This window comes from Apteryx rowi, unplaced genomic scaffold (genome assembly GCF_003343035.1).
Source record: "Apteryx rowi isolate R43461 unplaced genomic scaffold, aptRow1 scaffold_152, whole genome shotgun sequence".
In the NCBI taxonomy this organism is placed as follows: domain Eukaryota; kingdom Metazoa; phylum Chordata; class Aves; order Apterygiformes; family Apterygidae; genus Apteryx; species Apteryx rowi.
This window is the reverse complement of record NW_020447775.1, coordinates 474,742-500,545: the sequence shown is the minus strand read 5'-3', so window position 1 is coordinate 500,545 and position 25,804 is coordinate 474,742. Positions and strand designations below refer to the sequence as shown.

The following is a 25,804-nucleotide window of genomic DNA, read 5'->3' as shown; positions in this document are numbered from 1 at the left end:
AGAATATGTAGGTGAACAGCAGTTGGTACTAATTAAATGACTGCTTCCATTAAGTTGAGCATGATTACTGCAACTTAGATAACAGTGAAAGATATGTTGGTAATTTAAGCATTGTGGGTTTTGGGTAGAATTTTCAGTGACTTATTTTGTGACAAAGAAAAAAGTGTTGGAAATACTGCCACAGAACAACTCAAAAGAAAAGGGATCATCTTTCAGTTGGTTGCTTCAGATATTTAAATTACAGATGAGCGTATGGCTTCATATTAAACTTGCAATGAAAACTTTTTATACTTTTGTGAGGTTGTATGGTAGATTGTAGTTAGAGCTGGAAGGGAATTGTGTTTCTCATCTTGAGAAGCTTTTAAGGATTTGAGAACTTTAATGTACTTTACAACCTTGTATCAGGTCTCGAAGTGCAGCAGCAGTCTGCAAGCTCTCCCCTACCCCCTCTGAGAGGTTTGGCTGCCTGTGCTCAAGGCCAGCTTGAGGGCCAGGCTCTGTGGTGCTCAGCTCCAGGTTCAAGCATGGGCTGCTCTGCAAGGCAAGGGGAGCCGGGAGCTGAGCGTGATGGCAAGGCAGGCTGGGGTAGTGCCCGCACTGACAAGATGGCAGTCCCACAGCCCCTGAACAAGAAGAGTGGARCAGGTCCAGCATTGTCAGCCGGGGATGGCCAAGAGTCCGGTCATCACCAGGCAAATATGTAGAGATGAGGCAGGTTTGAGATCAAGCCAGGATCTCGTGATCAGGATCAGCAAGGTATGGGACCAGGCACAAACCTGTTTAAACTCAGGCAAGGACCAAGGGCAAGGGCTTGAGCTTAAATGCAACTCCATAGCCAAGGGGTGAAGGCTCCCATGAGGCATCTCGCAGCTCTTTCTCACACTTGGCTGTTTCACAGCAATCCGGTCCCAGGTTAYGGCTACGTTGTTCCAGAGCTGGCTTCGAGCACAGGTGGCCAGGCCCCTGGGGGAGAGGGAAGAAGCTGCAGAGCCTCTTGGCGCAATCAGGTTGAATCCAAAAGCTTTTAAGATTTTTACACACAGAAAAAGAAAGCTGCAGCCTCTTCACCTGATATTGCCAGTGGCAGACTGGCTAGGGCGCTCTCTGGGACTGTGGAATACCCTAATTCAAGACTCTGCTTGTCCTCCTCACAAACCACAACTCGAACCTGCGTCTTCTGCTCCCCAGATGGATGCCTTGATTTCCAAGGCATCGGCTCTTCTTAGTGATAATTGTTTTTCTCTCATTCTTTCTTTAGATCTGAAATTCCAGTATGGAGCTGAAAAATCTTTATGAAAGCCAAATATATTCCCGTGAAAACTTTGAACAAAAGCCTCTATTTTAATTTACCTCACCTTCTGTGTTTGTTGCCTGTCATCATAGGAAACAGGCTCCAATGAAATTGTGTGCGCTAATGTCAACCTAGTGTCATGCAGTAATGACATAAGTTGTGCTTTCTACATTTTTTCTCATACAAAAATTAGAACATTTTCATCTCCAGTCTGCTATTCCTCTGGCATGATGATAAAATGGCAGTGAAAAACCTGTTGCACTGGTTGAAATTATGTGCATTTTAAATGCCTTATACTATTCCCAGTGCAAAGAAAGCCTAACTACATCAGGATTAGTTGGAATGCCTGGAGCAGGATGAAATCTTTATCGCCAGTCTTCTTGAGCAGAGGCCAGCCAGAAAGGTGTCCTCCAGGCACAAGCAGAAAGCATTGCAACTCCTTCATTCCAAAGTGCCTTGTATCTGAGAAATACCCTAAAAGCTCCTGTTGCCAGCAGCAGTGCTGGATAGCGTGGGACTGATGCCCAATGAATTCCTGATAGTTTTGTCATTGTCACTGCTGCTGTTGGAGATAAATTGCAATAGTTCAGACATCAGTAAAAGTTGCTGTGTGGAAGCTGTGCACCACTGGAGAAGTGGGCAAGTGTGGTCCTGCAGTAGTTTCCTTCTTTGTTCTCACACRTGCATCTGTTCCTGCTCTGAAAGGTCTGGAGTCTGGTGCTGGAGTGGGATTTACCTGCCTTGTCTTGTTATTTTAGCTGCCTCCTAAGCATCAGCTAAGATCATAACTTAAGTGTTTTCTAGATAAATCACTTGCTCTATGTAAGCAAAAGCAAAAGATTGAATTGCATTGACGTTTTTGTAATCTTTCTGTTCTCACATGCTGAAGCTTAAAATATATCGCAAAAAGCTCCTGTCATTTTTCTGAAGACTGCTGGGTCACTGCAGACAGGAGTAATATCACTTCCTCGCAGTCTCATTTCTGTGTATGGTCCTGTGACCTTCAGAAGCCTGATGTAAGGTTTTGTTTTCTTCAGCACTGTGCTGGCTTCTGGCCAGTTTAGGCACATGTATTACAAAATTATATATGATGAGGGAACATGAAAAGATCAAATATGGTTTTATTCTCTGGAATTCCTCAGGAGGTGCTTGGGGATGGAGCTGGATGACTTCTGGTCAGACAATACTGTCCTGTTCTCTGTGGTACCACACTTCTGTTCTAGCTGCTGGAATTTATTATTTGTGTAATGCATTTGACAGCYTCAGCTTTAATCCTTAGTTGTGAACAATCTGTATAGAGAATTGACACAAGTAGTTTCCATGCCAAGCTAATATGCAGGGCAAGGGAAAATATACTTAGATTGCTGTGTTGGATCTTGGAGCCTGTGAAGCTCGTCGTTCCAGCCTTTTCTTGTCAAATAGCAGACTGCAGCATCCTTGTGTCATGCAGCCCATCAGGATTAGACATATTTCTGTCAAGGGAGAAAAAGACAATTCAGTCTCTTTCTCTTTCTGCTCTGTTGCTCTAGGAGAAGCGGAGAAGAGAAATGTGATCCTTGAGGATCCTTGCAGATAGCGAGGAGAGAATATATAGAGACGGCAAAAATCAACTGCAGGATGCAGGACCTGGAGGAATTCCAGATTCAATTGGCTTTTGATACTTCAGGCTTTAAGTTGTCTTTCGGTACTAGGCATTGTAGATGATGCTGTCTTCAGGCAGCAAACACCACCAAGCTGTCCTTTTAAAGAACATGTGTTGTTTTTGTTGTCAACAATCAGGTTCTTTTATCAAAATGGCTTTTTTTGATAGTGACTTTTCCCACAAAAATGTCAAATTTGACATTTCTTTGCTGATAAGAGACAAAAGCAATCCAATTAATAATGCTTAAAGGAAATGTTTCACAAAGGGTTGAAAAATGCATCCATTTTGAATTCAGGTGAATGGCTGGACAGATGCCATTGTGTTAGATGTGTCCGTGTGTCTGAGATGCGGGTGTTGTGTACGTGCATTGGTGGTACCCGCGCATCATTGCCTAACCACACTCCCAGCTGGATTACCTTGGAGACTGAGCCAGGAGCAGTGATGGCCATGGCCATTGCCTTGCTACCTACAAAATGAAGCTGCTTCTTGGAACTTCTCTCAATAATCTGCACTAGCTGCAAGGGCAAGGAGGAGTGGGACTCGCATTGCTGACGTTTAAGTATTTCATAATCTGGACTGGACAGATCTGGAGTGTTTTCTCCACTCCTCTCATCTGGATCAGACCTGCTTTTATTCCTGAGATTTGGCTAAGGTCAAAGCTTGGAGATGAGAGCAGGAAGGCCTTGAGCTAGAAACCTCTTCCTGCTTAGGAGACAGCCTGAGTCCCCTGTCAGCTGCCTTTAGGGCATGATGGAAGTCTCATTCATTAGTCGGATTTGTTTAAACCTTGGCCATAGTGCTTCTGCCTTTCACGCTCCTTTTCTGGTTTGTATTTATACTCTTTTCTTCCCCTGGAAACTGACCCCGCTTCATTGGTTGGAGTGGCTTCTGGAGAGCAACAGGTTTTCCCTTTGTGCCAGGCTTTTGAAGAAATTATTTATGATCCTCAGCTGATTGGGTGTATTTGTGTCAATGCTGGATGTGCATTTTTAAGTAGGCTATTGAGAATCTCTTTCACAAATCACCTATGTGTGTTCTTAAGATGCTCTCTCTGATAGTATTAAAGTATTAAATGAGGGAGAATTAAATAAAACCTTTTAATTAATTTATCAAAACATCTTCAGCACCTCCTTTCAGGACGGGCAGAATTTAAGCAAACACTGAGCAAATTAAGGGGCAGAAACATTTTCTTTGACCTTGCACTGTTATGTCTCTTTTGCTTTAACTGGGGCCTAGTTAAGCTGAATATATAATCTTAATTTTTTTTGAGAGGAACTTCTGGAGCAGAAGTTTAAGAAGTCATAGTGTGATTGATGTCAAGTAGGCCTGAAGTTGCATAGGCTTTGAGCTGGCTATCCGTAATAACGTGAGTTTCCTCGGTGAACAATCAACAGTCACAGTAACGGGCTAACGGAGAATCTAGGTTTAACAAAATGTAGATGATGATGAAAACAGTCTTTGGGTTTTTTACCCAAAGGAAAAAGTTTTTGTTTAAACTTTGAGGTTAGTATTTTGATGTGGCCAGTATGCTTTTAAAAATGTTCAGCAAAATGTATTCTGACATTAGTCAGGTATTCTGACAGGCATGAAAAAATAAGTCCATAAAATGCAAAATAGTAAAACCATGAAATGGGAAGAAGCCATTCTAGTACTGATGCCAACAGATAAGTTTCATTAGGTGGGCAGTAGAGTTTTTCTTCTGCTTCACACAGAAGTTCMGAATTTATTTCTGAGCTATCTGCCTGGTCAGTTGTATCTTTACATGTAGATCTCTGCTAAAATGCAAAAGGATTTCTAGCAGAGGAGCTAGAGTTGTGATGATATCTGAGAATATAAGCCAAGTATATTCTGTATGGAGAAGTTGTATCTTCTGTTAGGATCAAGCGATATACAGGACACACAAGCTCTTGGATCTGAAACAAGGCAGCAAACTTCAGATAAGTACATTGTGGGTACAATTGCTCCAAGTTTAATTTTACTCAACTTTTGGTTTGTTTTGCTTCTCTTGCCATTTGAAAATGGAACAGTCATGGAATTCTGTTTGTTCTGATAAGGTGGGAATGAAAATAGACATATTTCTCCCAGTGAGGTCCTCTCTTTGTCTGTAACGGTCTTCCAAGATGCCCTTCCTTTCATGCTGCGCTTCCACAAAATCCTCTGTCAAGGAGTGCTGGAAACCTAGGATTTGAGTGTACTTTCCCATTTGAACATGCTGCTCCTGTACTATTGATACACCTGTAGCTGAGGATAGTGTTGAGGAGTGCAGAGCTTGCGTCTTGCATGGCAGCATAAGCTCTGAGCCTGATGTAGCGATGCTGTTTTAAATAGATGGGTCCAAAAGTGGGTAAGGATGCACAGTGCAGTCAGTGGTTCATCATCTTTTATGTTATAGGTTTACTTCTTACTTGAAAGATCTTCTAGTGCTGTACTTAATTTATACAGTAGATTTTTCTTCTCATGACTCACCCTGAACTGAGAATGTGCTTAAATGGGAAAGAATGTCTCTGTCTTCTATCTGTCTGTCTAATCTAATTAATCTGTCTCATTTATTCAGTAATTGGAACATACAGCTTTTTTYACTCCCAAAGTAGAGGACTGGAGTGCTGAACATCGTTGTTTGTTCATGTGGAGTCTGTCTGTTTGAATAAAACATATCCTCTGGTGCCGTCCTCCTCACTTGAAACAGGTGTTTGAAGCTCACCCTTTTGGATGACTTTGAACTGAAGGCAAGAAAAGCCTGTTGGAAAAATGAGCGTCAAAGGCCTTGTTGGCCTTTTGGAAGAGTTAAATCACTCTCTGATCTCACTGGTTTAAGACAGGCGATTAGGTTTTTAAGCAGCTTGTCTTTGAGGATTAGTCCGAACTCTTAATAGTCCATTCCTGATGATTTCTGTCACCCAAAGTGCACTAATCCTGCTTTAAACAATAACTGTATCAGTCATTTCATTTGCATCAAAACTCTTTTTGCTCTGCTTATAACATTCTTCACGCAAAAGCTTTCCTTTCAAAGCGTTCCAGTCATTCCATAATTTGGTGATGGGGACAAGGTGCGTGCACAAAACTGAGCCTAGCAATAGCACTTGATAAATCCTGTGCTCTCGAGACAGTTTTCTGGTCTTGCGGAGGGAAGGGAAGTTTCAGCAAGCCTTATTTGTACTAAATCTTGTTGCTAGCAACTTTGTAGAGTGCTGATTCCCAGGCTGTCTAGCATCATAACAGTTTCTAACATCAGCATGTGCCAGGTGTCCTGGGGGCTTTGAAAAGACAGCTCTTCTTCCTTGTGTTACACTCGGTAGGAGCAGCTAYGTATTAACCTCAACCTGGGCTAATTACAGAGGAAGGCAAGTAYGTCACGGGAGGTGGAGTCCTTCTTGACTGTGGATTCATGACAGTCTTGAGACCTGATATCTCTCTATCCAAAGTTTCTTAGCTTGTTACCTTTTTGTGGTATTTAGAAGTGGTGTGCACGTGTGAGGAAGTTGTGGAATATGTGCTCTTATCATGACAGAAGTGAAGAAGCTAAGTCTTAGTATGGAGCATCGTGTGGGTTATGACTTGACCTGGGATGGAGGTTTTACTTTCCTTCATCAATGGGGTCGAAACTCTGGATAGAGCATCACATGCATGTGTGCGTTTTTATACTGTATTTATGAGCTACACCTGCATCGTTTGCTAATTTTTATGTTGGCTGCCTAAAGGAGTATTTTTCACCTCCAGCCTTCCTACAGCTAGTTTGGCATGGTGAGGCCTACTGCCTGCTGTATTGGACTGTTGTGTGCCATCATCTGTCTCTCTTGTACGGTACAGTACCAGTACTGGCATCTTTTGCCATTCTGTTGTTCTTTTGTTTTTGTTTTGTTTTTTAATAACCCTAATTTCTGGATACAGGAGATTTTGGGGAGATGTCAGCTTTCATAAAAATTTTTCATCTTTGTGGTTATGCACAAAAACATTGAAAGCATAACTTTCTAAAAGTCCAATGTGTAAGTAATAAAGAGATTCCAACACTTACTATTTTACAAAAATATTATGATTTTAGGAGGCKGATCTGTGATTTTTCATTACGTCAGCTTGGCAATGTTAGTTTTGTGTACTTTCTATGCTTCAGCAAACTTTTTGTTTCCCCCAAAATAATGAATTTATAGTTTACATATTGCAAATGTTTAGAATTCATGTATGCATCTTTTTTCAGGCTCAAATCTGTAAAGTGTTTGCATCTGATTCAATGTCSGATATGATTCAGATTATGCAAAGAAGCTGATAATGTTACCCTGTTTTGATTAAGTGCTTGAACATGTGCCTAAGTGGAAACATGCCGTGTGGGAGCTCAAGTCCYATTGCAAGTGAAGAGCTGATGGTATTGCCTTGAGAACATCACGTCTCCCCTGTGCTCTGCTCCCACGGCTGTCAGCAGGTGTTGTCAGTTTGATGGTTTCATGAGCCAAGCCAGGGGCTTCGTGCACCCTCCCCTTACAGCTGTGCTACTGAAAGCTCTTATCCCTTACCAGGATAAGCTGTAGTTTTTCTCTATTAGGTCTTGATCCAGTGACTTTTGAAGTTAATGAGGGTCTTTTTGCTTGGTTTTGGCCCGGGGCCCTTTTGTCCTTTACAAAAGACATAGTTACAGAGAGCTGTTTTCCTTGTATTTTATAAATGACACGTGGCTTCTGACACACAGGGTCCTGTTTTGGAGATCCCCTGTTTCCCGCTTGCACGGAAGCCCCCTTGTCCTCTGCTCACTTCAGCTGCTCGGCGCTCCTGTCCCTGCCTCAGGTATGTGGATGGCTGCAATCAGTGTACTGATCTGAAACAAAGTTGCGAGCGGATTATTGCATTTAAATTTAGGRACTCAACACATGGCTTTTGAAAGAGGGGAAATGCCAATCCCCAGAAGCCATTACAGTTAATATAATGAATCAGGCTGGTAACTCGGAGATGCTGTTTACTGCCTTGTGAAATAGGCTGGTGTGGACTGTGTTCCCTTGTTTCCCTCAATATAGTATGGGCTGCAAAGGCACTGTGCTGAACCCTTTGGGTAAGGGGAGAAGTGGGCAATGYGCAGGATCCCAAGATCCTATTCTTTCTGTTAGTATTACTGGCAAACTGATCTAACTTCAAGGGGGGTGGGTACTGTTTACTGAATACACAGAGAAAGTCCGTTCTTCTCAAGACAGATGCACTTTTTCCCTTTACTCTGAAGTTTGATATATCCGGCTACTTCACTGCTGCAGAAAGACTGCAGTTAATCATGTCTACAAAAGTCATTCATGAAATATGTCTGTCTAGGAGTCTGACGCATTCTTTCCTCCCTTGAAGCTGCCGCTTTTGTGCGTACTCTATGTATTTTGAACAGGGAAGAAAAATACAATCTGGTCCATCCATTCTTGTTATAAAAAGGGTGGTGGGAGTCAAAAAAACATGCTGTAGTGAGGGAGAAACAGATAAAGAAATTAAAAAGGAGATGCTGCAGCATCTAGTGCAATTGCCATAAGCATGTGGTTGAATACCTAATGACAAATGATCAAGACACCTATATATATACAGGAAAATTTCACAGAGTGCAGCCTATGAAGTGAGAAAGGAGGAAGACTAAATATTGGAGTTTATGTTCAGTCCCCCTAAAACCCTCTGGGTAAAAATAGTTCTCAATCTTCTGAAAGAATAAAACTGCAAGTAAAATGCTAGAGGAACTTGCAAATGGGAAGATTTGAAGATAATGAAGCCTTTAGAAGCAGAGGGCTAGTCTTCCTCTCTTTTATTAATCTTAAATGCTTCCTATTTTGTTCTCCTCTAAGCAGTTACAGTGGGCATAGTGACCAGACCCAACCYGCCATTTAAAGACAAATTTTGCCAGTAATCTGGAGAGAAAAATAATTTCTAGTTTGCATTTCAAACAAAAATCAACATGATAGCAAATGGCAAGCACTCACTGTTGACAAGCTATTGGAGACACTTGAAAAGCAATCACAACTGAAGGGTATGTGTTTTAGCTGCAAGGTGCAGGAGATTATTTAAATCRGCCTAGTTTCATTGACTTCTGTAGTGCTTTTCCAACACATACAAGCTGAGGATTTGACCAAGGTCTGTGGTGTCAAGTGGATTTGAAGTCCTGCATCTGATGGTCTTAGCTTTTGATTCAGATATTCTCATACTATCAAAAGCTGGTGTCTATCAGGAATTTTTGGATTGCCTGATTTTCAGTGACCCTTCTCAAGCTTATTGCTCACTGGTTGTGTGAGAGAAAAGGTATTTTCTTTGGTTTTATATATCTATGACTTCCATGTTAGTCACAGCTGAAACTGAGGCTTGCAAGATCTGTGTGACATAGTTGACATTACCCTCGGTCAAGTGAATTGTATCAATCAGTGCTCAAAGATTTATGCTAGAAAATAATAAATCCTTTAATCATTTTTCCACCCTTRTGTTCATCTGTGAAGACTAAAATATCTGTTGCTGTCACAGTTCCCTCAGAAGGGCTATTCTTTACACGTAGGTTTTACAGTTAAACGGAAGAGGTTAATTTCAGAGAGTCCACAATATATCACCTAACAGAGTCTCTAAGAATTTCTCCTGGTAGAATTGGCTTTGAGCTCTGAAAGAGGAAAGCCATGATTCTCCTAGGTTTGTGGAAATAAAAAACTTCCAGAATGAGTTTCTTTAGTAAACTTGTTAGTTCTGATGCTAGAAAATGCACAGATGTGCCAGTGTACATCCATACACACATGTGCACACACATGCACACACACTCTATTAGGGATTTGATTTGTTTTCTGAATTACTGTATCAAAATCTGAGCAACTTTGCCTTTGCTTCTAAGACTGAATTACAGGTTTAGGCCAAAGAGATACAGCAAACAGACAAAGCAGGCTTTCAGCTCTTGGACTGACCCAGTTTTCTGCATTGCCATTGATGATTTTGTTGTTTTTATGTAATTATGTATTTAACTCAAGCAGAGCTTCCAGTAGGAGAGGATGGGAGAAGAGTAGGAGGCTTCTTTATTTACTTTGTTACTGTAAATATTCACTCAGAATCACTGTATAATTTGGATGATACAGCTCTTAGGAACTTAGGGCCATGTTTACGCCATCATCTTTACAGCATTGGGACATACAGCACTGCCATATAAAGTGCACAGGAAAAAATAAACAAAATCTGTTTCTCTGCAGAAAATCCGAGTCTTTGATTGTCCTTGCAGACTATGCACAAACTCTTTAGTCTGTGGTGTAAGGGCGTCCCATGTGAGTGACTCACAGTGAGTGAGTCATGGGGGCGACTGGGGTGATAGTGAATGTATTTGACTGTGGATATAGTAAGTGTTCATAGTTTAAATTACATGAAAGAAGCGTGAGTTTCCCAAGCAGTACTTCACTGTTGAAATCATGCAGTATGAACTGTCTTTCAAATGCAGCGTTCATCAGGAGGTGAAATTTAGCCAAGACAGTCACTTCTGCCATACTGACAAGGAGTGAGAAGCCAGATGGAGAGGTGGAAACATGGCACACCTTGTTTTTCATTCCCCTGACAGAAAGGGAGGGAGAAGTCTGCCTGGGTTTGTGCAATACTTACACACAGACAAGGAATCTAGACTAGAAGCTGTCAAGTTGTAGACTCTCTGATGGATTTAAAATGCTCTTTGGGCCATCAAAAGTCTTTTTGCCCATGTGCCTGATGGCAGGAGTAGAATCATTGGGCAGGAGAATAATGCTTTGCTCTCCCCACCAGTTTTTGCTTTTCTTCAGTTCTTCCTGTCTCTTTACCTTACTGCTGACAAGGAGGCTGCTATGTCATGCTAAACACCTTGTTGCTGACAGCATGGAGAAAGCTACAGGCTCCTTTGACAGTTGTAATCAATAAGTGGTGAAAATTTCACTTGAAGCACTTTTCCAACTATAAATGGCAACAAAAGACATGAAAGTGAAATACTGATTTTTAGACCAAACTCTAAAACTGGACGACCAGGAATCTGAGCCCAAGTAAAAGCTTTGCAAACCAAGAGTTTCTCTCTGCTCATTTGTGTGCACTCATATTCTTCCTGTGGTATCTCCTTAATGCTACAATATACCTAGTACTTAGTCATAGTATTCTTCTGCCCAGAAACTTATGCTACATGTAGACAAATGATAGTATGACTGGACAGCTTCTTTGTTTGTGCCTCAGTCAAGGAATGAACTCTCGGCAGAAATCCCTTCCTCAAACRGCTCATAAGCTGTGGCTTTGCCTAGTACATCCTTGTACTCTCAGTGCAGAAACAAGTCTTGCTGCAAGAGTTTCCATTATCATCTTCTCTGGGAGATGCTGAGCTTCTCCAACTCTTGTGAGGGTCACTGGGAGATGAGGAAACTTCATTAATAACATCTAAGTGAGGGGAGAGATCAGAATTAAACTTTTAACCTAACAGGTCTACTTTATTTTTAACAAGAAATAAATCATTTCTATGGAAGAAAAAAAGTTATTTTCCAAATAGATTTAATTGGCAGCAAGCCTGCGTTGGAAATGGGAATAACAACTTTTAATTATGATTAAGGATAGACAGAAATTCCCACAGCACCTGGTTAATCAAAAGAAGAGGCTGTCTGTGCAGTGCRGTGTTTTCATGCTGTATTATGGTGACAATGGCAAATTATTAGGAAAACATAATGGGAAAAGTTATGTCTAACTGATAGGCTTTTGTTTTGTGATGTTGAGTAACAATTAGTAGGGGCTTTTACTGTCATCTTTGTTTTGCAGGAAGCAATGAAAGTGAATACATAGGGCTGCATCGTGTATTGCTGTTTTACCCACACCTTGGCTGCTAATTTGGTAGACATGAAGCTCTTGTTCCCTTTATGCTCTAGGTGCTGCTAGGGAGTTAAGTAATAATAAAAACACAGCTTTTTGCAAAGGACTCTGCACTGCTAGATCTCAAAATGTTTTAGAAAGTATGATTAACCTCACTTTGCAGAAGGAAGGGTTTATGTAACAGAGAAGCAAGTTTGCACTTGTTGCTTGGCAGGCTAGTGGGAGACCTGGGAAGAGGATCCCTGCCCTGCCGTCTCAGCACCCGTCCCCCCGTTCAGTCCTGCAGCCTCTGCTTTGGCTTGTTAATAGAACTGTCAGTGGTATCATTCCTTCTGAGGATATGGGGAAGGTCTTGCTTTCCCAAGATGTTAATCAGGTACCTTTTTGTCAGCACAGAATTCATTTTAAAGAACAGTTATAAAAATAGAGCATCCCTTTGTATTAGTTATCATATGTCCTCTGGAAGCATCTTTGCCAATGCATAAAAGAATGCAATTAATGGCTACCCAGGAGGTTTATTCTATTATCTTGACTAGCTTATTTCTAAAGTAGTTTGACATTTTATTTACCTGACTTATCTGTTGTTGCAGAAAGATTTTGTTTTATTATCCTTGAGAAGACTGAAATGTTAAACATGAAATACAGGAGCTTCTTTCATTACTTTTTACTATAAAATGTGAACTCACAGACTGACGTGTCAGTTCAGCAGTAAAGAAAAATCTGGGCTTGTGGTTGGGACAAAACAGTGCTCAGGAGATTTGGATTTGATTACAGACAGTATCCCAGACTCTCGCTGATAAGCTGCTTATACCTCAATCCTACAAAGCATTTTTAAGCCCTGCAAGCTCTACCTAGAATCCGAAATTCAAGCTGAACGTTGTTGTTCTGTGGTGCTGCCAACATTACGGAGTCTGCAGTCAGGGTGGCAGGGAGCTGCTGAGAAAGCGCGGTGGAATGAAGTCYGCCTCCCGCTCCCAGAGCGGACTTTGCTGCAAAGCGTTAGGAGGACAGATATGCTTTACAATACGCACTGGTGTCCTGTTCTCTCTACAGTGCTTCGCAATTTCTTGCCTCCGCCTTCGTGCTTGCACACGCATGCTCCACTTGGGAACATGAGTAAGATCTTTGACTTGATTACGCTGGCTGGGAGGCAGTACAAGCAGAAATGGTTACTTTTGAGTGACTAGAGGAAACTGGAGGGAGTCAGATGAGAAGCAAAGAAAACCAATTGGGAGTAGATTTGCTGTTTTCTGTGTGTGACAGAATACTGTTTTATTTCACACTGCCATTTCAARTGAAAGATGATGAGAAGCATCATATTAATAGAAGTTTGGATGAAGAGATGTGCTGTTATTATAGTGGTTTTTGGACTCCTGTGGATCTTGGGCTTGGCACCAAAAAAAATCTGTCSCCTTATGAAGGAGCTTTGCTCAAATCAGAGAAAACTGTAAGGTGAACAAAACAAGGAAGTAGAGTAGACCTATATTATTAAGCATATTTTTCTGTGAGTAAATGAATATCCAAAATTCTAAAAGGAGTCTAAACCAGAGCTCTACAAAGACGCAATGCTTTATCTTTTAATATACAACACCCAAAAAAGCCTCTGCTTTTGAGGAAAATTGTAGGAAACTTTAGACCTTCATGCAGCAAAGAGATTTGAGCTCTCATTAATTTTAATTGCATGACCTTAAGTAGGTCACTTGCATGCTTAAAGTTATTCACTGTTTAAGAACCTGGCGTAAGCACAGAGCAGGGGAGTTTGGTTCCTCTCTCTTTTTTGTATTGACCCCTTCAGTAGGGTTGCTGCTGCCCTTTACCAAGGGCTGCTTACAATTAGAGTGGGGTTTTACTTGCATTTGTTTTTTTTAAATCCAGACTGGTTTTAGCAGTTCTTTTCCGGTCAACTGATTTCCTTGTGAACACGTTCGTTGCAGTCAAGCTGTCTTGTAGCAACAGTGATAAAAAGATAGAATCAGGCTTCTGCCAGCAATGGTGACAAGTTTGGCTGTGGATGGATAAAGAGAGACTGAAAACAGGAACGACTTCGTATGGTCAGAGATGGTGCTGAATGTTTGTTTTCTGACTTGGGATGTGTTTTATGGTTTCAGAAGACTGAGGCAGAAATTGTCAGCTGAGTTCAGTGCCCTGTCTTTATGTGGATCTGAAAGCTGCACCATCTTCACAGTGAGCAAAAAGTTAGTTTGCTTCTTGTCTTCATATGGCTAGAAGAACTTGGTCAAGAAGTTTAGTATCTGAATTTCCTCCCATATAAACCAGGAATCACTCCAATAAAATCCTCAGAAATCTGTTCGTATAAACCACATGTAGGTGTGAGGGAATTGATCTTTAAGCACCAGGTTTTTGTGGGTGTTCAGCCTCCAATTAGTTCCTTAAATGAATGGCCACATCTTCCAGGTGCTCAGTATGTTGCATGTCTCTTAGGTGCTGTAAAAATCTGGCCTTTCCTGTCACCCTAGGAGCAGCAGAGCTCCAAGCATGTTTGTAAACCTCTCTCTCCCTTTTCAGCTGCCCAAGGGTTAAAGCAGAGCTCCTCTGACAATTCAGTTAAAAGTAAGGAGCTCTTTTGACAGTCTTTATTGGCTGCAAAGATACGAAGTGGAGAGCACTGAAAGGCAGACCTCTGTGTGACTGGCTTCACCTTCCTTCTGTAGTGGTAGATACAAGCTGGTCTGTAAGCTCCTTGGAGCCCCTCAAGAAATGTGGTTGTGATTATGTATGATACCTGTGTTAACAGGTATAATACTTCTGGAAAGCACTAGCATTTCTGACATGATGGGCTGTCAGGCCTGGCCTGCGTCACACAAGGCAGTTAGGTGGGACTGCAGTACTTGCAGTACTTACAGGAATATCGTTTCAGGCAAATGCAGAAAAAAAAACCTCTTGCCTCTGCTTTTTGCACATCTGCTGCTGCTGCTATATCTGTCAGTCTTTGGAAAGCCCAGTGAATTACAGAACCTAATCAGTATTACCACTGCTATATATTTTTCTGCCTAACTGTATAGTTGATGGAAGGGAGGTCATGCAAACTTTTTACTTTGGGCAAAGCGGTTGAGAAAGACTGCTTTAGACCATCAAGTGTTTGCTAGCTGGAGCTCTGCCCATGTAACTGTGGCAGCTCTGATGGTAGGGGGTCTTTCCCCGGGTTCAGTGAAAGCTGAGGGAAGAAGAGCTCCATGCTGTGTGCTAAGAAGTCTGCACAAAGCACAGTCTGTGGTGGAAACTAGTCACGCAGGGTGGTTATCCGTGTTACTAGTTCTGCCTCTCTTCGCCAAGAAGCCCAGTCTACACTGCTCTTTAAAAGCAGCTGTATTTTATCAGCAGTTGCTTTGATTTGAACTTCTTGATGATGTTCAAGGTAATAGGATTTTACAAATGTGAGATATGATGTCCTGTTTCTGGTACAATTGCAGRTAATCCTTTGTTCTCTGTTTGGCCAGGACATCACCAGGCTCAGAGAGGAAGGAATGAGATAGGAAAGAGGCAAAACTTCCTTTTTTTTTTCTTTTTCTTTTTTTCCTTTTTTCTTTCTTTTTTTTCTTTGCTGTTGGGATTAGACTCTCAGTGATGGCTAGGAGCTTTACTAAAGTCCTGATCCACAGTCCTTTCAATTCAAAGACATGCATCTTTTCCAAGAAATTTGAAACAGACTTCAAGCCAGTCTCCTTTAATACATCCGGTAGTATTGTTGGCTGGCCAGCCCAGAAAATAAGTATTAAAATGATATTATCACAGGGAATGCCCCTTCAGAGATCAGTTTGTGAAGAAAGTACTTACTGGCAGTGACGCTCATACCTGGGTGAATGCTGATGCCTGGCTCTGAGCTAGAGTGGAGAGGAAGAAGTTCACTTCCTCACTCGTACACACTCTGGCTTCTGCTTGCCTTGGGCGAGCAGCACCATGTTGTTAGCTCCTTGCTTAGCTGTGTTCGTTAGCTCCTCACCTAGTGTGATGAGAGCCTGGTATTTGCAGGGAAAATGTCGTATTCCTTTTATAGCCCTGCCTATTCCTATTTCTCCTCAGTGTAGTGGATACTTTCCTTCTCTGGTTTCTTGTTATGGCTGTAAGAAGACAGGTTGTAGTGGAAATGACCTAAGTAGACAGCAAAGACTTGAAATGATCTTGAAATGAAAAGAGCAAAGCTGCAGGAAAAGTGAATTTGACGAAAAGATTTCTCTACATGATAAGCCAAATCCTAAGATCTCTCTACACTTGGACTCTTGGTTGGATAAACTATTCTAGGCTAATTATATAGATATAATCCCTGACAAAGATGCTTTTGGAATAAGAGTGTTTATGAGAAAATTGAACTGAAGTAACCACTTGCAAATATTTATTCTGCAATAGCTACTTTGATTAGTTTCCAAGCATACCAGGACCTAGAGTGATTATATTTGGCATAGCTTCTGAAGCTCATTGGTAGCTTAAAGTAGCTGAGAGTATGTCCCCAGTAATGAGAGTCAGGTTCAGTATTGTGCCCTTTCTTTTTATTCAAGCTAGCAGCAGCAAACGGTCTTTTCACCACATGATCTAAAAATGTACATCACAGATTGAAACACTGCGCTGCTTATCTGTGCACTGACTCCTCACAGCTCCCACCTTTGCTTCCATCCCTTTCATGGCAGTAGAGTTTAAATATGGAAAACATCTCTTAAGTCAGACAAGGATATTTGGCTCAGAAAATAAGAGGAGGTCAGTGCGTTACATGAAGCAAGATGTGAGGAGAAGAGACATGTCTAATGGAAAAGTTTGGAAAGTAAGAGAGAAAGACAAGGAAAGAGTGTGTGGGGGGGAACAGAAGGAAAGGGAATGAAAACAGGAGAAAATGCAGAGAGAGGCTGAAGGAGCCTGATGAAATAGAAATGAGTTAAAACTAATAGGCAGGAATGCTCGGTGACTCGGAATGGGCCAGGCTCGTTGCTCTTGGGAGCTGCAGCTCTGCAGGCTTTTGCTACCCTACTCTTCCGGCTCCCTTCAGCAGAGAACTTGGCCTTCATCACTCAGATGTCACAGTCTGTCACAGCCAGTCCCTGGCCTATATTTGTGCCTGCGCAATTATTTGTGCCTGTCCAAAGGCACTAACTGCTAAGCGTGTGAGCTCTGCCACCTGTGTGTGGTCAATGCTGCAGCTCAGGTAGGGGTGAAGGTAGGGAMTCAGCTTAAAAGCAGCTCCCCCAACTCTCTCCCAGGTCACCAGAGGAAGAGGGCAGCCCTTGGCTGTGCTGCATCTATGTTGGTCCTGAGCCCCYGCAGCCAAACCTSCAGCAGGGAACACGCTGTTGGGGCCTTTACAGGTGCAACTACTTCTTGTAAGAGCGGAGCTCAGCTTTGCTCCCGGCCCGTGGGCTATCTGGCCTGGTTGTGCTCAGTAGCAGGCTAGTGTTCTGACCATTTTACTTTGGCTTTAGCCAGACATGGAGAGCAGCAATATTTAAAACTGAAAAAATAAATGCAGTTCACCTCCCTGGTATCATTCATCTAAGGACCTTACAGTTTTATGGTTGTCTAATGAATAAGCCTCACAGAACTCCACTGAGATTGCTCAGCTATTTCCAGTTAATAGGAAAGGGAAAAGATACCAAATACAAATACCTAGTAAATAAGCAAAAACCAGGAATAACCTCAGCTTGCCTGAGCACATGGCCCCTGTCCCTTCCCCCAGGCAGTGTGCAAGGTGGCTTCCAGTTATTTCTCCATCAAAAATCTGTCATTCATCTTCCTGGAGCTGATAAACAGCCTTGTGTTCCTCAGTTTGTTGGATACCACTTGCTTATGTTCATGACTGTTTGGGGTTTTTTGGTTCTTTATCTGTATTTCTGATGAACCAGCATCTGTAGCTGGCCAAGGGCTCACTTGACTTGTAGCTCTTTTTTTGGCCATGTACAAATGCCCCTGGTCAGACCTCAGAGGATCTGCTTTAACTCAAGGCAGAAAGTGGAGCACTTAGGAGTCTCTCACTGAGGGTCTTGACTTTAGACCAGCCCCAAGAACATGTTATTGCCCTTTTCTGGGGGAACAGAAATTAGCCAGTCTTCATGTGGTCCTGAGTGCTTAGAAAGGTATCCCAAGTGCAGGACAGTTTGGCTGGATAGGAGAGGGCCAAACTAATTGCTGCAAACAGCTGATTTCACCCTCACCCTTCATTATGCTAAAAGGAAAGCATGATACAATGGTTACAGTGTATAGCACTGACCAAAATAACTCCAGCGCTTTGCACCCAACGAGCAACTGATGAACGTGGTGGTCCGTGCAGATGATGATGTCTCCCTGCAGTCGCCATCTAGGTCCAAATGGCAGAATCACAAATTCCTGAAAATGAGAAGCGGTTACAGGTCATGAGCAGCACAGGGCCAGGTTTGAAACTGGTGGAAGTTATATAGCTTCATTAAAGTTTCATTTATTTATGTTTGTATTGTTTTAGGTGGCTGATTGCACAGGTCTGATTTACTCTGTGGCAATGCAAATAATTGAATTGGCTTAAGGAAGGGGGCAGTAAGCTCTGCTGTGAGGAGGCCAGAGTCATGATGGGGAGAGGGTTAGACCTCTTAAATCAGATGTGCTGTCAGTAAAATAACGATGTGGAACTACAGCCTTAGCAGAGTGATACAATTTTATACCAACTCCTGATGGGACCTGTAAATTGTAGCTAAATCATAATATACCAACTGCCCCCTTCTCCTTGTGCTGAGTATCATAATCACTAAAGCTTCTCTCATCTTAAAATGGTGTTAAGAGTTATCAGTATGAGGGCACTAGAGGTAGGCCAAGAGCAAGTCATATCCTCTGTACTATGAATTTACAAACTAGTTATATCCTGCCAACAAGATTATAAAAGGAAGCTCGCATTCGGGAAGTCGTTTATTAACACTGACATGGAGTGCAAGTGCATACTGCATTTCTGCTTCCATTTATTTAATAATTAATCTCAATGGGGCCTAACTTTTCTGAAAGCGTGGAGAAGCTGCTTGTAATTGTTTTGGAAAATGCAAGGTCTGTTTGTGGGCTCAATCTCAACATCTCCTTCCATTGTTATAGAGCTGAGCCAAATTYAGTTTGGGGTTAAATTTATGAAATTCCTTACAAATCAGTGGAATTCAGATCAGTTGAATAATGCTTCTAGTGTCTCTGAGCCATAGGTTTTTTTTGGGGGGGGGTGTTTTTTGTTTTGTTTTTTTGCCAGACTATCCATTGCTAAGTATCTTTGATAGAAACTTCATGAAGAACTGAAGGGAACTTCAGGTAACCACTTTTTTAATATTATTATTTTTGATGGTATATGAATGAAAGAYATTTTATCTGAGATGAAAGACTGTCCTGCCTGAAAACTAAAGTTTAATCAGCCTGTAGTTAGGCTATCCGGACATGTAATTGACAAAGGTTTAGATCTTTGCCATTTTGGATTTCTTCAAGTTCTTTTTTGACTTCAGCAGGTACTAAATCTAATAAGAGCAGGCATGTTGCTATAAAATTGAAGCAGAGACAGGAAATAGGCATTTGTCATGTGGATGAATTTCAGCAAGCTTTATTTCATATTGCTTTTTGAAAAGCAGGCTGGTATGATAAACTGCAGCAGATGAAATTCTGCTTAACAGTTGCTGACCTCTTTTTTTGATAGTATTCCTGCAGAAAATGCAATGTTCAAACCTAAATACAGAAAAACTGCAAGCTCATTATGAAGCTTTCCRTGTTTATGAAGTGTTCTGTAAAGCACTTTGAGTAACAAGGTCCTGCTAAGTGCAAGCATTTTTTCCATTATACAGTTCTGTTACRAATCTGGAGGGTTAGCGAAGGGAGATTCATGTGTGACAGATGTTAGTTACGTTACCTGGTGCACATCTGGAAACTTCTTGGACTTTGCTGTTATGCTCTTAAAATTGAACTGTCCTCAGAAATGTTAACATGTGTTGGTTTGTCACTGATTCTCTGCCTCCCTTCCTTCCCAAAGAAGTAACAATGTTGGTTTCCTTCCCGCAAAGGGTAATCGTTCCAATCTGAGAAGCATTCATTGCCAAGGCCAGAATGCAATAGCCTGCCAGCAAAGCTGAAGGAGGGGAATTGCTTCTGTCCTGGAAGAGAGAAAAGGATGGGCAAATCCCCTAGCAGGGAGAGTTTCATGTCAGCTGTCTTCACACCAAGCCTGATACAGAAGGTCGTGGAAGTGGAGACTTCCACTGCTCGGAAAGTCTCCTCAGCAGCGGGAGAGCTCTCGTGATCTGTCTGAGTAAAACCCCAAGGATGCAGCATTACAGGAAGGTGCCAACTGTCTCATCTCACTTGCTGCATGTGGAAATCGAAATCTGCACTGATAATGGGTAATCCATGGAGGGCTGAACGTGCAGCTGCCACTGCCAGCTGAGCAAACTCCTTTAAAATCTCCTCAGGGCCCATTCACGTGCACTTTAGCAAAAACACACATTGTAGTGTAAGGACCCAGACAAACACTTGAATGTACTCACCAAGATTAGTCATTCTGAGCAGCAAAGAAGTCTAAGTATTCTCCGTCTCTTTGTTCTGTGGGAAGTCTGTGTATATCCAGTTAGAGCCAATCATGACAAAAGCAACTCTTCTAACCAATTAAATATCTGGAAAAAAGTCAAGACATTTTATAGCCTTGTTTGCAATCAAGCAAGCATTGTACTGAAATTTGTATAAGGCAGYGTACTCTTTGTTAGATGTCTATTTGCATTTATGCGTGTGTATATACAAATGCGTTTGAATTCCTATGTATAATGCAGAAACAATTCAGCCTTCCTAGTAAAGTGCACTCTGAAAAGGTGATGTTCATTTCTTAGAAGCCTTGAGTACAGCGATCCCTCATACCCATACTGTTTCTGTGCGTATTATTTCTTTTTTCCCTATGCTCGCTCTTGTGCCTCCAAGCAAAAGGAGCAAAGGCCAACTTTGGCAGCAATGACTTTCCTATTGAGAACATGCGCTCTTTGCTGCATGTCAGGCAGTATTATRGGAGAGTTTCTAAACCAGATTAATTGAGTTCAAAGAAAGTTCTAGAAGCTGTCAGTTTATGTGTTCAGGCAGCCTTTTCTTCTTTTCTCTTTGCCTTTTTGAYACAAGATTGTAAAAGGGTTTCAAACTGCAATATGACAGCATGACAGGAAGGTGTTGCCGTCTTCTCTCCAACGTGGAAGAATTGCTTTCCAACCCCAAGTGGGAAAATCTCCAGCATCTCCTAGTGCCGTAAAGAACTCAGCAAGGGCAGCGCTGCTTTGCAGTAAGCGCCTACAGGAGGCATAGTGAAGCCTGAATATCAAACTGGCTGAGCAAGCCGCGATCTTCCCTATACAAAATCCCTCTCCAGATGCGACTGCAAAGAGCAGGGTAGGCTGCCATCGCGTGCGGCTTATTAGCAAGAGAGCCGTGTTTGCTAGCGGTTAACACCTTGTGGCAGCAGGCTTCCTTGCAAGTGCTGCTCCCTTGTCCAGTGCTGGCTTCCTCTTGYGAAAGCCCTGGATTTGGAGGAAAATGTGATTCCGGGTAGCCTGTTGTAGTTGCTAAGTTCCTTCCATCAGACAGAGCTGCAAAGTAGCTATATTTGTGTGGTGTTAATTCCTACCTTGTGCTTGGAGTGGTGTTTGGATCCCTCCCATGGTGCATCTTCCTTTCATCTCTGTCCACCTACAATTGTTGGTGCCACAAGGTGTTTGGGCAGAGTTTGGCTCACTAAAATAGGAAGTATCTCATGCTTCCTACGAGGTTAGTCAGTCTCTCGTGTACCCTCCACAAGCTAATTGCTCATTTGACTTACTGACTCTCTAGAGAATTTTGAAATCCTTGTGGCTACAGATCTGGATTTCAGTAAAGCTATATGTGTAATTTTATTTATTTWTWTTTTTTTTACCTTAAACTAGTGTTTAAGCTTGTACTTCCTTAGCAGAGCACAAAAGCATGCACTTAACTTTATGAACGYGCTTTTGGGCTTGAGCTCTGTGTCAAATCAAATTGCATGATGTGTTGGTTTTAGAAAGATTTGAAGGCCAGTTTTTTTATTTACTTTGTTTTACAAAAACAAAAAAAATAGTATCATAAAAGTATTTGACTTCTTATTCCACTTACAGAAAAGTCGTGCTTTGGGCGGTGGAGAGGGGAAAAGTTCTCCTATATGTTGCTTTTAATTTTGCTCCCCAGGGGAAGGGTAACTTGTGTTTTCTGCTGCAGGTTTTGGACAAAAATGATGGAATCGTTTAGTCGTAGTGAAGTATTGGCAGTTTCCAGCTCTTGCATTTGCCTCATATCCTGTTGTGCATGGTACTCTGGGTGGTGCAGGAGCTGCTGTATAAATCCTTTACTTGGCAAAAGAAATTCCATCCAGTTATTTTACTGGCTGGTCTTTGTCACACTTCATCCAGTCCTCTCATTTCGTTTCCGATTTGCTAACATCTGTCTGCGAGCGGTAGTGACAGCCAGAGGTGTTTGCAGATCTGTGGTTAATGTCTGTGTGTTGCCGTGCATGTGCACATACATACTGAATGCTTACACGAGCACACTGCACCGTGAGTCGCCGTCTCGCGTGGGAGCGGGCTGCCAGTGTGCCTTCCATAGCGTCAGTTTTCCAGGTGCCATAAATAAGTAGATGAACGAATGAAAACGGATTGATTCAGAAAGCATATGTGCTAGAGAGAGCTCCGAAGGGACCCGCTTGATTTGACAAGTTCAATTTTGAAAGCAATCTTTTTCAGGGCACTGGAAGATAACAAGTGAGAAATCCTGTGCAGGAAACAAAAGAGACTCAATTTACTAAGTGTCAGACACGTGGCATTAACTTTGAACAAAACGAATGCCAGATTCTCTGATGCTTGAGCCTTCAGTGGAGCCCAAAAGTCAGATACACGTGTCTGAGTGGTGGAGAGGAGGGGCCTTTGCGGGACAAGGTTATTTTTATCTCCTAAGGCAAAAACAGTGTCTTCCAGAAAGGTGACTTTTCTCTCCTGCAGGGAAGACTTGCAGCCTAGACATTGAAACAAACATCTTAAAAGGCATGGGCAGTAATGAATTTTAACTGATCACRTTCCTCCTTTTCCTGCTCTAACCTCCTTTTAGACTTCATAGGCTGTTCCAGTTCAAATGCTGATCCTCTTAGAGTGCTTCTTCCTACTGATTCCTTCTAATTTAGCTTGAGAAAAGAAGTGATGAGTGCTGCGAAAGGTCTAATGCTCTCTCTTGTTCTCTTAGTGTTTTGATTATCAAATTAAAAAGAGACAAGGTTGCAAAGGTTCAGTACCTCGTTGAGCCAGAACAGGCATGGAAACAGCGGTTGAAGTTTACAAAACCAATCTCGGGGGCGTAAATACATTTCTTCTAGTGATCTTAGAGAAAGAGATGCRTCTGCTTCAAAGAAGTCAGGCAAAAGTGCTAATTCCTCCAATCATGTTCCTGGAAGTATTGACTTCTACAAAGAAATAAGAGATTCACATGCGAAGAGCCAGATTTGCCACTGCCAAGCTKCACTAACCATAATGGTCGTGTGCCAGCGTGCGATTCCTGGGACTCTTGTCCCCAGTGGTATCACTGAGTGTAAGTAAAGAGTCCATTTCCAGGCAATGCAGATAGATCCCTTTTGAAATCTGATAACGCTTTGAAAATGACATTTCACAAGATTAGATTTTAATTAAAAAGTCAAAACAAAGCAGACAAATACACAGGGAGAGAAAGGGAAAAGAAGCAGTACTCAGTGGAAGTTTAGATGGTTTTGCTTTTGATATATTCCTCTGTTTTCAGCAGGAAAAGCCTCCTACTCACTATGGGGGAAGGTATTTTTCAAGCCCTGTCTTGCAAGTTTGAAATTTAGACACAGCAACATTGTGGGTGCAAGTGACACTGAGAAAGGGAAACAAAACTTAAAAAATGGATACAGAAAACCCTGCGTGAAGTAGATTTTAGTGAAAAGTAAGACTCGGATCCTGTATGCTGCCACTGCGCTCTTCCTTCTGGTGGAGATTACCCTTTAGCAAATGCAGTGCTGTGGGATCAGATTGTAGCCTATGGATTTTAATTGCTTACTGCTTAACAGGTTGTGCATCCTCTTGAGCAGGGCAGCTCGTTCCCGTTTTGATGGGGATCTAGGAAGTACAAAATTGGTTTGTTGTTTGTGTGCCAGCAGCACAGGAGAAGGGAAAGAGGAAAAGAGCTATTAATCGTGCTAGATGGGAGCGTGCTTGGGAGGGGATTATGTGAGATAGTTTAAAAACTGGTTAGGTATTTTTCTGTTGGTTTCTTATGAAGGCTGGTATACATATGTGGGATAGCCAGCAAAAATCAATAGTACATTCACTGCAACAATAATAATAATAATAAWAAAAAAACAGGTTAAAATATTCRGTGTTTTTCTCCATTTCTCTGAGAATGGCTTTGGGCAGAAGCTTTGTGATAAACGGTGTATTGGATACTGGTGCTATGGACTCGCACTAGTAACTCTTAAAGCATGCCCTGGTTAGGAGCCATGCCCTGGTTAGGAGCCGTGCCYGTTGCACGGGGGCTGAAATCGGCAGGTGGTGCATCTGTGTTGGCAGGCGAAGTGGAGGAAGGGAAGTGGCTGAATAAATAGGTGGCTCTTCTGCAGACCCCTGCCTTTTCTCTCAGCTTAGACACTGAAGACAGTTTAGGTATTTGGGATGCAATTAAGGTAAGAAGCAAAGCTGGTGTGGTTGCTTGTTTTGTTTGTTTTTTCTTGCATGAAGTTTATGGGATCTAGATGAAGCACATCCCAGTATTATTCTGTATGAGAATGTCAACTTTTTACCCTGTGATCCTGCGTGTTAGTGGCAACCGTAGCACCCAACCCTGATAAAGAYAGGGCACTGTACAGACATGCTGTTATGCAAGAGCCTTGCTTCAGGGATCTCATTTTCTGAGCAGATTAAGGCTAAATTTTCAGAGCGAGTAAATGCAATTGATATTTAATATTATGCCTTGTGTTCCTGGATTAGGGGGGATGGAATTCAGCTGAGCTGTTTGTCCAGCCTGTGCCAAGGGAAGTAAGCACCCCGGGATGCCATCTCCCTCCTCCTCCTGCAGAGCTATCTGTCAAGAACAGATCAGCTGAAGGGTGCCTGAAAGCTTTGGCTTATTTCTCACTGTGCACAACAGAAGGGGGATAGTGGGGGAAAAGCATAGACTGGACATCTGAAGTTAGATGACAGGAAAACCCTTCCTGTCTATTTTTTGAAACACTGTTAAGATGGTCAGAAATGGGAAAAGGAAACAAAAGCAGAGAGAAGTGAGGTACTTTGCAGTTCCCAGATGAACAGTGGACAGGGAGAGTCCAGTGCTTTAACCCTGGAAACACGCTGTGTGTCTGGAGAGCCAGCCGAATGCCGTCCCGCCTCTGGGCAATCCTCCTCAAACCACAGCCACACGTGACGTCCGTGCCAGAGAAAACAGCCAAGGAATTGTCCAGCCACGTGTCCTGATGGAGTGTTAGGCAGCGCCATGGGAGATCGAGGTTTCCCAGAGGAAGGGATCCAGTGAGGCATTTCAATCCTATGTAGCTCAGCAAATGTTTCTGAGAAAACCCCRCACTCTCCCCTTACCTCTCCCCTCAATATTTATTTACTTTAWTATCTGTTTTCTACAGAGTGTTAGTTCATTGTTTGCTCTGCCATATGTCTCAGCAATGGATAAAAATGCAATGATCCAGTGCGGTGACAAAGCAAAGGAAGAGCTCTGGGACTGGACTGATATGTGAAAACACCTCCATGCCTCTAAACCCAGGCTTAATAACACAGGGAGGAGTTGCATGGGAGGGGGTCAACTTGGGACCTGGAGAGTCATTACACCTTAATCCCTCTTTGCTTTTCCCGAGGAAAAAAAACTTCCCCAAAGGCTCATCAGTTTTGTTTAATGTTTTATTTTAAAGGAAAAGAAAGAAACAAAAGAGATCCAGAAATAAGGGGGAAATGAGAGTTTTCAGGATGATTATAATCTTTTTTTTTGATCATTAGTAGTATCCTAGAGATTAAAAAAAAAACCAACAAAACAAAACAAACCCAAAAACCTGAAAAACAACTCAGCCCAGAAAAGGAGGCAAATTAGCACAAAGTCATTACTTAGGGGAGAAGTGC

General features: G+C 42.1%; 1 protein-coding gene across 1 annotated transcript in view; it reads left to right on the top strand.

Moving 5' to 3' along the window:
- Nucleotides 1-7,674: 7,674 nt before the first annotated feature.
- TSPAN4 (tetraspanin 4) overlaps nt 7,675-25,804 on the top strand; it is a 282,853-nt gene continuing 264,723 nt past the window's right edge. The window contains exon 1 of the mRNA XM_026059072.1: nt 7,675-7,706. The gene's annotated coding sequence lies outside the window, so the exon portion shown is untranslated. The remainder of the gene's footprint in view (nt 7,707-25,804) is intronic.